The following is a 13,113-nucleotide window of genomic DNA, read 5'->3' on the forward strand; positions in this document are numbered from 1 at the left end:
TTATATAGCACTTTTTTTCATACAAAATATGTACGTTCAAAAGTGCTTTACAAAAACATAAAGAACACATACATACATGAAAATATATTGGTAAAAGATTAAAATGAATAGTAATTAAAACAAGATCATCCATACCCGAAGATATCTGTGTGAAAGTAGGACCCTCTCAGATTAAAATAGAGAAAAGTGGAAACTTCACAGGTCGCTCAACACGACAAAAACGAAAATGTTGCAGGTTCGGTTTGATTGAGCCTGTTCATGGACGGTAGTGGAAATGCATGCTACCGTCCACGCCCTCTAGCCCCGGGTTGAGCAGAACTTATCATTTACACATGCTAATAGTACAAAAAGCAATTTAGAGACATCCGCAGATGTATTCAAACGGCGGTGAATATGGAACCTTCACTGATACACGTGTTGAGGCGTGTAATTCCATGAAGAGCGGCGTTTTGTCCCCAGATAAAATAATGGGTTTGCCCCAAACGAGAAAACAATGGCCAGAACTAAACAAACTGGAATTTAGGAAGGGGATCTGAGGTTATTGAGCCTGCGTATCACAGGAATTGTCAATAGATAAAATTAAAAAGCAGGCACCATATCCAAGGGGTGATTTTACAATACCCAAGGCTACGAAGCGGGAGTATTGGAACCACCCAGGCCGCAATGGTCATGTTGAGAAACTAAACAGTACCAATAACACGACATAAAAGTCGTGCTGAACGATCTGAAAAGATCGAAGTATAACAGCCCTGAAAGTTTAAATCTCCAACAATGAGAATTTGTTTGTCAGTTGTTGCAAATCTAGACAGAAAATTGGGCAATTCATTCTCAAGAAATTCTCCTATTTTAAGTCCATTTCCCCGGGATAGTGGTGGTCTATAAACGACAGCTAGACGCAAAATGATTTTTCATGCTCAAATTGCAGTAAATGTATTCTAAAGTTGAGAAATCTTTGTCTCGTGTTGATGCCAAAAGGCGGACATCTATAGAGGTTCTATGTATGATTGCTACGCCTCCGCTACGGCTGCCGTTACAGCGGGGGACGTGCTTGATTTTGTAGCCATCTGGAACAAGTTCACTTAAGCATGTTTTATCCACAGCACTGCCAAGCCAGGTTTCTGTAACAGCAATTACATCGAATGTATTTGAAATGATGTAGTCACAAAGAGATTGCTTTTTTGTTTAACTGATCTAGGATTAATACTACATACTTTAATTGAGGTCTGACTTTTAACTAGAGAGGGAGGTTCACGTTGTACATGTACAATATTTCTAATTCTGTTGGTAGAAGGCACAGCTGATACTTTACTTGCACCTTGACGGGTCTCTGCAAGTATAGAGATTGTCTGAGATAACTCTTGTCCGTCATTGAGATTGACCCCTTGATCTGAAACTGTTGAATGTTTGCATGTACATTGTATTTTGATGACTCTGTGAAACTAAAGGAATTACTTGCGATAGTTCCCTTAGATTGTCTATGTTAACCCTTTATTTGTGTCCCAAACACGACTTAATTTAGGAATCCCCCCTCGAGTACCCCTATACTGAGAGTAACCTCATTGTCCAAAGTTCAGTAGACCTAAATGTTTTAATTTTGATAATAGTAGCTGATCTGGCTTTTCAATATTGGTTTATAAAGGAAAGATCACATCTATTGTACAGTATAATCCCTTCATACCCTGCTAAGTGTTCACCAGCTGTCACGGATATAGCTGGAGGCATGGTCGTTGATTTTAAAATACAAAATATGACACTAAAATGATTTTAAAACTTCAAATATCAAGCAAACTAATGTGAAGTTCTTCACAAAAAGTACACCAATCTATTCACAATTCCTTTATGTACGATCTTGCAACATTCCAGAATTTTAAATGAAGTATTTCCACTTTTACACGTGAAAATATTGCGAGCACAGAAAAATGCAGCCGACACATTGGCGCATATATAAATGTCTCTCAGTATAGGGGTAATCCAGGGGGAATTCTCAAATTAAGTCGTGTTTGAGACACAAATAAAGGCACATTCAGAATAGGGACAGAATAGTGATTGGAGATAGAACTGGGCCAGACTGGGGACAAATTAGTGACAGACTGGTGACTGAAATATTGAATGGAGACAGTAGGGACAGACAGGGGACAGATTAACTCGCTAGCCACAGCGCTTACTAAGCACATTTGTGCTTACTATGTCCCTTATATTACATGTATTCTGCACTGAGAACTGAGAAGAAATAACATCTTGTTTTATAGAATCTATTGCAAAGTAAGACAATAGTAAATAATAAGCAGATGCTTACATTAAAACATTACGTGCCAGACCTGGGGTATTTAAAAATGTAATTGTAATTAATTGCAATTAAATTACATTTCCTAAGTAATTGAATGTAATTTGTAATTGGGTCATTTATCAATTACATGAAATTGTAATTTAATTAAATACAGAGCAGTTTTGGGGTGTAATTGACAATTACATTTCAATTACTTTCCAATTACATGGAACATGCTAATCCAGTTTGTTGTGCAAATAGTATATATACGTTTATTACCAGTGACACTTCACTTTAACATGCTAATTTGCATTTCAAGCTGTGAAAAATAATAATAGAATATTATGGTAGGTGTTTATCCCTTGGACATAGCTCCTTTGTTCTGATATAATTGTCTTATTAGAACCAGCTGGTAATCTTTGATGATGTTTGTCACTATGTTTTTGGAGAAAATGATCAAATTATGATTTGAAATTGTTATTTGCATCATTATTATTTAGATTTTTATCAGAGCAAAAACTGAAATGCTTAGCATATCATTTTTTATCTGTGATAAAATTTGTTGTATTAAATGATACAAACAACATAGCATTTGACATCACAGTTCTAACAAGATAAAAATTATAATTATTGTAGACATTATTAATGACACAGTTATTCTAGGATGGCTTATGAATGTTTTACAACTTATTTTCAATGTGGGCTTTGGATAACATGTAGTGTCAAGAATAAAAAAATTAAATATATGTTTAAAATGTAAATGATTAAATACTGAAGTATACTAGTTAAATTAGAAACATATTGCAGAACCATGATCATATAAACTTCAGAGAAATTCAGACCTCAGAGAAATACCTGACTTTACATGCATCATTCTTCTCTAACCGAATTCTGCTTAACAATGTATTAACTATTAATTTGGGCTGACTTTTAGCTCCTTTTGCAATAATATTAAAGTCTGAGTGATGATTTCCCGCAAACACACATTTTACTTTGAGCTTAAATTCAATTTTGAAATAATTGAAATCAGTTTACAGGTGAATTATTATGTATATGTAGTACAAAGTAAAAGAACTTTGCTGCAGTGTTCATGTAAGAAGTACCACATTTGGTATTGTAATTGAATGTAATTAAGTACAATTTGCTATGTAATTGTAATTTAATTAATAACATTGTTAAATTTGATATAATGGTAATTGTAATTTAATTGGACACTTCTCAATGTAATTGTAATTTAATTAATTACATTTTAAAGTAATTGACCCCAGGTCTGTTGCGTGCATCTATTCTCAACAATGTGTTCATTTCATATCCATTTCTCTCATTTCAATGCGAGAAAGCCTATCATTAACTTCTCTCATTGCTACTTCTAAAAAAACAAAGAAAATACCAAAACAGGGAATGCCATGTTCCAAAAACGCAGCCTAAGTCTCCTCTTACATTTTTCAATAATTTCACCGCTTTTGCTACGTCAGTTTCAATAAACAAACTACACTCTCCATTGCAATCAAAAAGCAAATACTTCAGTTTACACTGGCGCTCACAACAACCGCAGCGTTTACCGCCCTTCGTTTCCTCTTCATCGTACGATGCAAGTGGCAATCTACACAATTCGCATTCTGTTTCACCACCGCACATTTCTACACACGTTATGTCATTTTCTCCCCGAGGAGGACTTGTCTGGCGAGGAGACGAGTGCCCTTTCAAGAACTCCATTTCATCCGAATCATTCAGTGCCGATTCAATTGCTTCTTCTAGGCGTTTTCTGCAGAATTCTCTTGCATCTGTCATCGTCTAACAGGGTCAGTTTTCTATTAAAACTTAATATTTCATAAGAGAGACAACTCCGTCAACCTTGTCCACCGTGTATCTCTACCCTATCAAGAGTTATCTGTTTTACCGCGGTTTGGTGGTTTTCAATTGACCTGTGACCTTTTTGAAAATACTGGTCAGTCAGCCATTTTAGTCTTTGTTGGAAAGATGTGTTTTTACCAGTGGCCAGAAAATGTATTTCCAATGGTTTGTATTTGTCCTGTTGTTGCTTATTGATTGATTTATTGTACAGGGAATTAAGTCTTTGTATTAGGTTCACTTTGAGTTTAGTAACTTTAGAATTTTAAATTTCATTATTTATAAAGAAGTGAGTTTCAGAGTGACTTTGCAGTATCAAGTAACAGTCACTGGTGAGAATGAAGCCTGTTTGAGAATTGTAGTTACAGAGCATTCATCCCTTAGATGGTAAGTTACAAGATGTGTTATGTGTAACTATATTTTGTAAGTGTAACTATATGTGTTTATTAGTATTGTTTACGTTATAGGACAAATAGGTTATTTGGCCACTAGACGCGTTTGTTGATATGTTCTAAATGCGAATGTACGGTACTTACGAGATCATATGAATTGTGTATTGTGTATTGCTTTTACTATGATTGACCATGTATTGAATATCTTTTAACCTTTGCTTTCAGAATGTGTTGCTGTACTACTTTAGTAAACGGTTGAATAAATTGGATATAGAAGAGTTTGACCTAGTCGTATTACCATATTATTAGTAGATCTACCATCCAGTTACACAAGTGGACTTTATCGAACTCATACACCCTTAGGGCTTCGGACTATTGTTATTAATATAGCGCCGATACCACCCCCGTAACAATCGCAACCTTGAATTCGGTAAACAAAGGATGCAGATACTGCCAATTTCAGAATAGTGCGCCGATTCAATGTTTGCACCATACACAGGGAGGGACTGACTGATATCGATTTTCGTATCATGAGTGATTAATTTTGTAACAGTCATTTACATAAACTCCGCCCAAGACGCGAGGCAAGTTATGTACACTTAATATTATGTGGGGTTTTTCCGTGAATTGTCTAAACAACACATAAACTGAAAAGTCAGTCATGCAATGTATTTACGGTTTTTAAAAACTGATGATATTGCAGTTTTTAGCCGTGTCTCAGAATCAGTTTCAAGTCAAACATTATTTACAATCTCTATCCAGACCGGTACAGAATAGAAATCAACCACTCGGCCAGATTACATTATGTGTGTAAAACTGTCCAATTCGATAGCTGTTGATTAAGGTCGTATTATCTCAATTTATTTTGCTTATGTTTTTTCTTTAATTGATAAAATAATATAGAGAAAAGTGGAAACTTCACAGGTCGCTCAACACGACAAAAACGAAAATGTTGCAGGCTCGGTTTAACTGAGCCTGTTCATGGACGGTAGTGGAAATGCAGGCTACCGTCAACGCCCTCTAGCCCCGGGTTGAGCAGAACTCGACATTTAAACATGCTAAAAGTACAAAAAAAATTTATAGACATCCGCAGATGTATTCAAACGGCGATGAACATGGATAAATTTCCTTGTGACGAATTGATAAAAAAAAATCACTCATTACAGAATGCAATTTTAGTCAGCGGGTGCATATAAGTTTAAGATAAAAAGATGTGTTTATACATGTAAAATTACACATATCCTAAACAACATGTGTTGATTTAAACATAAATGCGCTGTTTATATACGTTACGCAAGTTATAAAGGTAATAAAGGTTTATGTGTTTGATAATCTAGTAAGCATGCGATTGAATCAACTGGAATCATCTCTTTTCGTACATTGAACATGTATTTACACCTAACCATTGATTCAACTGTCGGTCCTGTGACCGTTGTACATGAAATCAAACGCCGAGTGGTCAAGGTCGCCAACTTCAAATCACATCCCCCTTATCGAAGTGGGTTTGAGTCTCGTGTCTTCATGTGAGGAAGCCATTCAGCTGGCTTACGTACGGAAAGTCAGTCGTTCTACCTAGGTGTCCGCTCGTGACGAAATAATGCATGGCGGGGCACCTAGTGTCTTCCTCCACCATCAAAGCTGGAAAGTCGCCATGATTATGACCTATAAATGTGTCGATGCAACGTTAAACCCAAACAAAAATAAGTGCTGGACTCCTTCATTTAACTTTATGTAATAGGGAATTAAAACTTGATTCGGGATTCATGACTTAGTTTCCTTGTCAAAAAACTTGCTCACGACGTAAAAATCTTTTTTTCTGGGGTGTCACGCCCGTTTTCAACAGTTCTTCCTGTATGTCGGCTGGGTAGTTTACCTAACCATCGCTCCTGGGAAGAACCAGTACAAGGCTCCCGTCCTCCGTAAGAACCTGCCAACCGTTCTCACATGAAGAGATATGGCCGGTAGCAAGGCTCGAACCCATCCCAGGTTACAGTGATTTCAAGTTAGCGACTAACCACTCGAGTACAGGGGCAATCACACGATGGATGGTTACTACAATTCGGAATCTAGAAACCACATGAGTACGTAGTTGCAGTAATGCCAGACTGAAGTCGACATAGAACTTCCAAATAGATTTATGTCGATGGGTTCGACTAACAGCTTATTTTTATCTCTACTTTTTTTGTTTGACTAAAGTTTTCATGAGACCGCATACCACATGTCTTCAGTATGCAGTAATTATTTGACGGATTTCTATGAAATAATGTATATCTTTTCATGTTGAATCTTTTCTTATCGAAGTTAATTCTTTGATTTGGTATTCTACAGTTGGAGAGAAAATATCGGTAAAAATGGAAGACTGGAAGTAGTAATCAGACTCAGGTGGACGTATAGTTATAATGACCGCATCACTTACTCAGGTGGACGTATAGTTATAATGACCGCATCACTTTGTATTTTGTACCGACAATTGTAAAATCATACCCAGGAAAGGAAATACATATATGTTTAATGAAAATTGGCTGCGTGTTTATCTGCACCAATTAGCAATAATAAAAAGTGCTAAGACTGCACGCGATTTACACGGTGCACTCAGCGTGCGTTGTGGTCCAATACACATGTGTAGAAGAAATGACTTTGTCGTGTTGAGCGACCTGTGAAGTTTTTACTTTTCTCTATTTTACTGAACTAGACTTAGTGCTATTGTATTATAGTAACCTTTGCATATTCAGTAAAGTAATATCTGTTAAAATAGCAATGCATCGAGTGGCGCCTGCGCAATAAACTTTTTATTACAAAATCGTGCCGTGCATGGTCATCGATTTCCATTTCTCTATGTAACAAGACCCAAATGTTTTATTACTTGCAACAAGCTGCAACAGAACTATGTGCCTTTTAAAACAGAAAGGCACTACACATACTAGGTATAGTCCAACTAATCTGAAGCGATCATAGGAAATACTGAGATAATTTTTTCATATGGGCAATATCCCCACTCGCGTCAAACACTCAAAAGACCAAAATAATTGAACAATTTCCGATGAAATTTTCATCGCTGCCGACGCTTGTTTACATGCTGTAAGTTTAAATGCCGATTATTTCACGAACTGGCCATAAATTAAATAAAACTTACAAGCATCGAAAGGGGATTCAATTCCTCATTGATTTATGTAAAAATTATCAAAGAACATCCAACATTACGAATATTCTGGTGATTTAAACCTATGTATGTATTGTACACGATTTAACGTTTACCGTGCTGACACGTTAATATGCACAAACGATAAGACCAATAAATTTACATGACTGTGTCCTCCATTTTTTGGTCCTTCAAAGTTTGACGCATAGATTGCCCGTCACAAATATAAAACAATCTGAACGTCGAATTATTTTGACTAATACTAGGTATAACCTAACGTTCACAAGTCTAGGGACAAAACTTCCAGTTAAATTTCGACAAGATACCGGGTACTGCCTGCAGTTTTAAATAAATAAGTGGATGAATATTACCGAGTTTGTTTTCTCACAATTAAAAGCAAACTTATAGTTCAGTGTGTAAAGACAACATCGAGTATGCGATATTTTCAAAGACCGACATCCGTGGACATTTTACGAAGACTGGAAACATGTACATTCAATTCAAAATAAATACATGAAATTTACGAGACAAAATCTGCGGTAGCAGTTTTGTTTTATTTCGTCGAGAGTTGCTATATAAATACATGTATGTTCAAATCTATAATCTACATAGATTTAAGTCTATATGCTGCATATGAATGTATTTATTATGCAGAGTCAGAGCTATCTTGAAATAAATACCTGTGATATTTTGCTTTTGTAACTAACCCGTAACGATCAATAGAAAAAATACTTTAGGGCGGAGCAAACTACAAACGTGTTCAAATTAACCTTTCACCGATAACTAGAGTGACACCTACCAGCGTTTGATGTAAACGCCCATTCGGTGAGCTTTTCTGAAATTGGCAGTAAGAGACGTGGTTAGCAAATAAGGATGTATAAGCGACTGGGTAAGATCAATTATAACTGGTTACACCGGTTGGGATGAACCTCTAAATGATAAAGGGGAATGGTGAGTGGGTAAGGTAAGATAACCGCTTACCTGATAACCGCTGCCTTACTTCTATAGGTAACCGAACTTGGTAGGGTAAGGTAACCTAACTTGATACGGTAAAGTAACCTTACTGGTTAAGTTTAAGGTTTGGTTACGGTCCAACAACAAAGGAAAATAGGTAAGGTAAACATACTGGGTAGGTAACCTTAGTGGGCAGGGTGAGTTTCATGGTAAGCTATGATTTGAACTCGGGGGTGAGTTATTGGTTAGGTTTAGGGATTAAGAACAAAGAACTTTATTTTCGCGCCAAAATTACTTCCGCGCCAAAATCAAACAAAGGAATCTATTTTTAGTAACTGGTGCAATCTTAAGTTCAGTTGGTACTGAGCAGTTTTCTTTATAAAAATCTTAATGAAACGCTAGAAACGTGTATATAACTACGTGATATCATTGTTAATAAGCATTAAACATATGTCCTCAGCTGCATCAAGACCATCATCATCCTAAGTCATCTACATCATCATCAACATCATCATCAGTATCATCATTTTCATTATCATTTTCATTGCCATCATCATGAGAAGCATCGACTAATGAATACTAATGCAACTAAGTGATTTTAATGGCACATTAACAAATGTCGTTTATCAACTTAACATACATGACCATCACTGTCATCATCATCACCAATCATAATCATCAACATTATCATCAGCCAAAATGATCGCTAAATTTCTATACAACTATTTCGTATCATTGTTCATTAGCAATATCATTAGCTTTCACTCATCTACTTCATCATTGTTATCATCATCATCATCTAAAATATCGCATACAACATCCTTCGCATCATCATATTAAACAACATCATCAAAATATTTCTGATCGTATTGTTCTTCAATATAATCTACTACATTTACATAAATGCATTAAAATTAAATAACAAATAAAACAACTTACGTCAATTTCCTAATTCCAATTTTGCTGTTACACAAAACATTAAAAATTATTAAAAAAATAACGCAAAGGCATCCAAAGCACATATGAAACGTTTCAATTATTCAAAAAACAAAATGAGCGCACGCACCAAGACAAACACGTGATCAAATTTACCAAACAAATAGCACCTACAGAGAACCCGGGATCAACCCAGGGACAGATCTGGGATACACCCGGGACAACCCAGAGACATCATGGTCACACACGGGACAACCCAGGGACATCCCAGACACAACATGGTTATACCCGGGACGACTCTGGTTCAACCCAGGGACAGATCTGGGATACACCCGGGACAACCCGGGGATAAAATGGACACAGACGGAACAACACAGAGACAAACCTGGGACACCACGAGAACAACCAAGGTACAAGATGGTTACCACCGGGATAGACCCTGGACAACCCAGGGCCAGGTATGAGATAAATCTGGTACAACCCGAGGATAGAATGGACACACATGGGACAACCCGGAGATGGAATGCACACAGACAGAACAACCCCAAGACAAGATGGTTACCACCGGGACAACCCAGAGACAGACCTGGGACAACCCAGGGACAACCCAGACTCAAGATGGTGACACCGGGATAGACCTGGGACAACCCGGGACAGATATGGGATACTCACGGGACAACCCGAGAACAAAATGGATACACTCGGGACATCCCGGAGACAGCCTAGAGACAAGATCGACACGGATCCGGACAAACTTGGGACAACCCGACTACAGTGGACAGGGGTGGGTTAACATTGGGATTGATACGGATACACCCGCCACAACCCGGGTAGCACACCGCGGAACAAAATTGGACACCCGGACACATGTCGGGGTCAGGGCGGATAAGGTTGGGACACATACAGGACATACTGGAACAGTTTGGGAAAGACCAGAGACAGACAGTGGACATAGTGCAACAGACCGGGACAGGGACGCACACGGGGTGAACGCGGCCACACCCAGGAGACACAGTGGGGACACATCAGGGACAACCCGGGAACATATTAGATGACACACCTTGCACGGAATGGGGAGACAGCACCGTGGACACACCAGGGACAGAGTTTGGAGAAAACGGGGACTGACAAGGGACAGTTCGGCACAGAACCGTCACAAGATAGTACACATTTGAAATATGATGCTTAACACTCGGGACAGACCTGCGTACGGGTGGGTAGGTACGAGAGAGACCAGGGACAAAACGGAAAAGGGTAGGTACAGTATGGAACACAGTAAGGGTAAGATGGTAAGCACTCGGGCAGGGTAAGCGTAAGAGTATAACTGTTTCACAAGTATCAGACATTAAGGGGTTACGTATCAGTGTGTTACTTCTGGAAAAATTACCGAAAGTAAGGGGTCGACGATCACTATATAACTACAATATAAAAAAAGTATGAGATCAGGGATCAAAATATTACTTTCTAAAACGGGGTGGGACTGGCTGATAAGTTTAAGTTATCCCTCCATAAGTGGAGGAACTCCAAATTTATACACTCACAAGTGCATTTGACATTTTCATGTGCTAAATGGAGACTCCAATGAGGTGGATTCGGTTTATCACAGTTGATGGTAAAGTCAGTTTGCACCGTATTTATTTAGTGATTCTTTCCACAATTCATCGCGGAACATTTCTTCAGTGACAGTTAAAAAACGTTACTGCATCATGTCTCTCTTTCTTAGCCGTGCCTCCCAGTACATGCTAATTTTACTCCGTCTTCAAGAAATGCATGTATTCAAGAAAAAAAGCCCCATGTGGTTCTGGGACGATCTGTGTATGAAAAGAATTGGAACCACTACCTAACCCTTGCATGATCGTAAGAGGCGACTAACTTGGTTCTGCTGTAACTCTGTGATTCCAGCAGGTATGCAAATTTTGATTCCATACCTCATGTTTTTATTTCGATGTAAATGAGATGTGAAACCAAAATTTGTAGTCCTGTTAGTAGTATAAGAAAGGATGGTGCGAGGACATATCTGACCCCACTTGACATATGACCCTTGACCTAAACCGACCAATGCTGACCAATTTCAACAAATTTAAAACAAATTTTAACAAATTATTGTTAAAACCTATAGTAAAATATGATTAAAGATAATTTTAAACACTTCCACCAAATATTTGCCAAAATCCTGCCAAGTGGCAGCAATGTGGCAGTCGCTGCCAACTTGACAAACTTTTGGCAGAACGTTGGCAAACACAAATTCAACCAATCAAAAGCCTGCCATTTTTCTGCCAAGTGGCAGCAATGTGACAATGTCTGCCAACTTGGCAAACTTTTGGCAGAATGTTGGCAAAGTTATTTAATGTACTTAAATTTGATAAAACATATATATTTAAATTTCTGCCAAATTTCTGCCACGGAGACAACAATGTGGCAGTGTCTGCCAACTTGACAAACTTTTGGCAAACTTTTGGCAGATTATTTTTATTGATAAAATGTAAAGGTATTTAAACTTATTTTGAATTAATAACTACATTATAGTCTTTAAATAATTTTAAATACATATGATATAGATGAGTTTTACAGATAAAATATATTGTTTGAAAGAAAGAAGATTAACTGATAATATAAATCCTCATTATGTTATAACAAAAAACGGGAGAAAAATGATAAAGGCTACTTGTTCATCTTGTGGAAAAATGAAATCAAAGTTTGTTAAAAGTACAGGGGGTAATTTAGATATTCACAAAGCAATGTTACCTTTATTACCTAAGAAAGGTTTAACACTTCCAGGATATAATTATTGTGGGCCAGGAAATCCCCTAGATAATGGACCCCTGTCAATGAACTGGATGCAGTATGTATGGACCATGACTTTTGCTATGACAGTGGTGTAAAAAAGAGTACATGTGATAAGCAAATGCTTTCCAATTTAAATAAAACTAAATCAAAAACATTTGGAGAAAAGATTGCAAAACATTTAGTTGTAAAACCAGCTATCAAAACGAAATACACACTTGGGTTGGGACAAAAACAAAAGTCAAAAAACGGGAAAAGGGGGTAGAGTATACCCCCGGAATCACATGGAGCGATGAATTAGCAGAAGAATTACACAAACCAATTAAAAGAAAATTTATGAAACGAAGAGTGATTGTTAATGATATTGATGATACTTGGTCAGCTGATTTAGTTGACATGCAAGCTTTTTCAAAATATAATAAAGGAGTAAAATACTTGTTAACCGTTATTGATATATTTAGTAAATATGCTTGGGTTATTCCATTAAAGAATAAAACTGGAGAATCTGTTACTGAAGCATTTGAAAAAATAATTTTAGAAGGACGATTACCAGTAAATTTATGGGTAGATGAAGGAAAAGAATTTTATAATAAAAAGTTTGAATCATTTTTGAATAAAAATAAAATTAATATGTATCATACATTTAACGAAGGAAAGGCTGTAGTAATTGAAAGATTTAATAGAAGTTTAAAAAGAATAATGTGGAAATATTTTACAGCAAATAATACTTATACTTATTTAGATAATTTGCAGGATATGGTTGATAAATATAACAAAACAAAACATTCTAG

The 13,113-nt window shown here is 36.9% G+C and overlaps 1 protein-coding gene across 1 annotated transcript in view; it reads left to right on the forward strand.

Moving 5' to 3' along the window:
* Window positions 1-13,113, forward strand: part of LOC128557185 (uncharacterized) — a 423,236-nt gene that overhangs the window by 270,274 nt on the left and 139,849 nt on the right. The window lies entirely within an intron of this gene.

The sequence above is a fragment of the Mercenaria mercenaria genome, chromosome 5, assembly GCF_021730395.1.
Source record: "Mercenaria mercenaria strain notata chromosome 5, MADL_Memer_1, whole genome shotgun sequence".
NCBI classification, from domain to species: domain Eukaryota; kingdom Metazoa; phylum Mollusca; class Bivalvia; order Venerida; family Veneridae; genus Mercenaria; species Mercenaria mercenaria.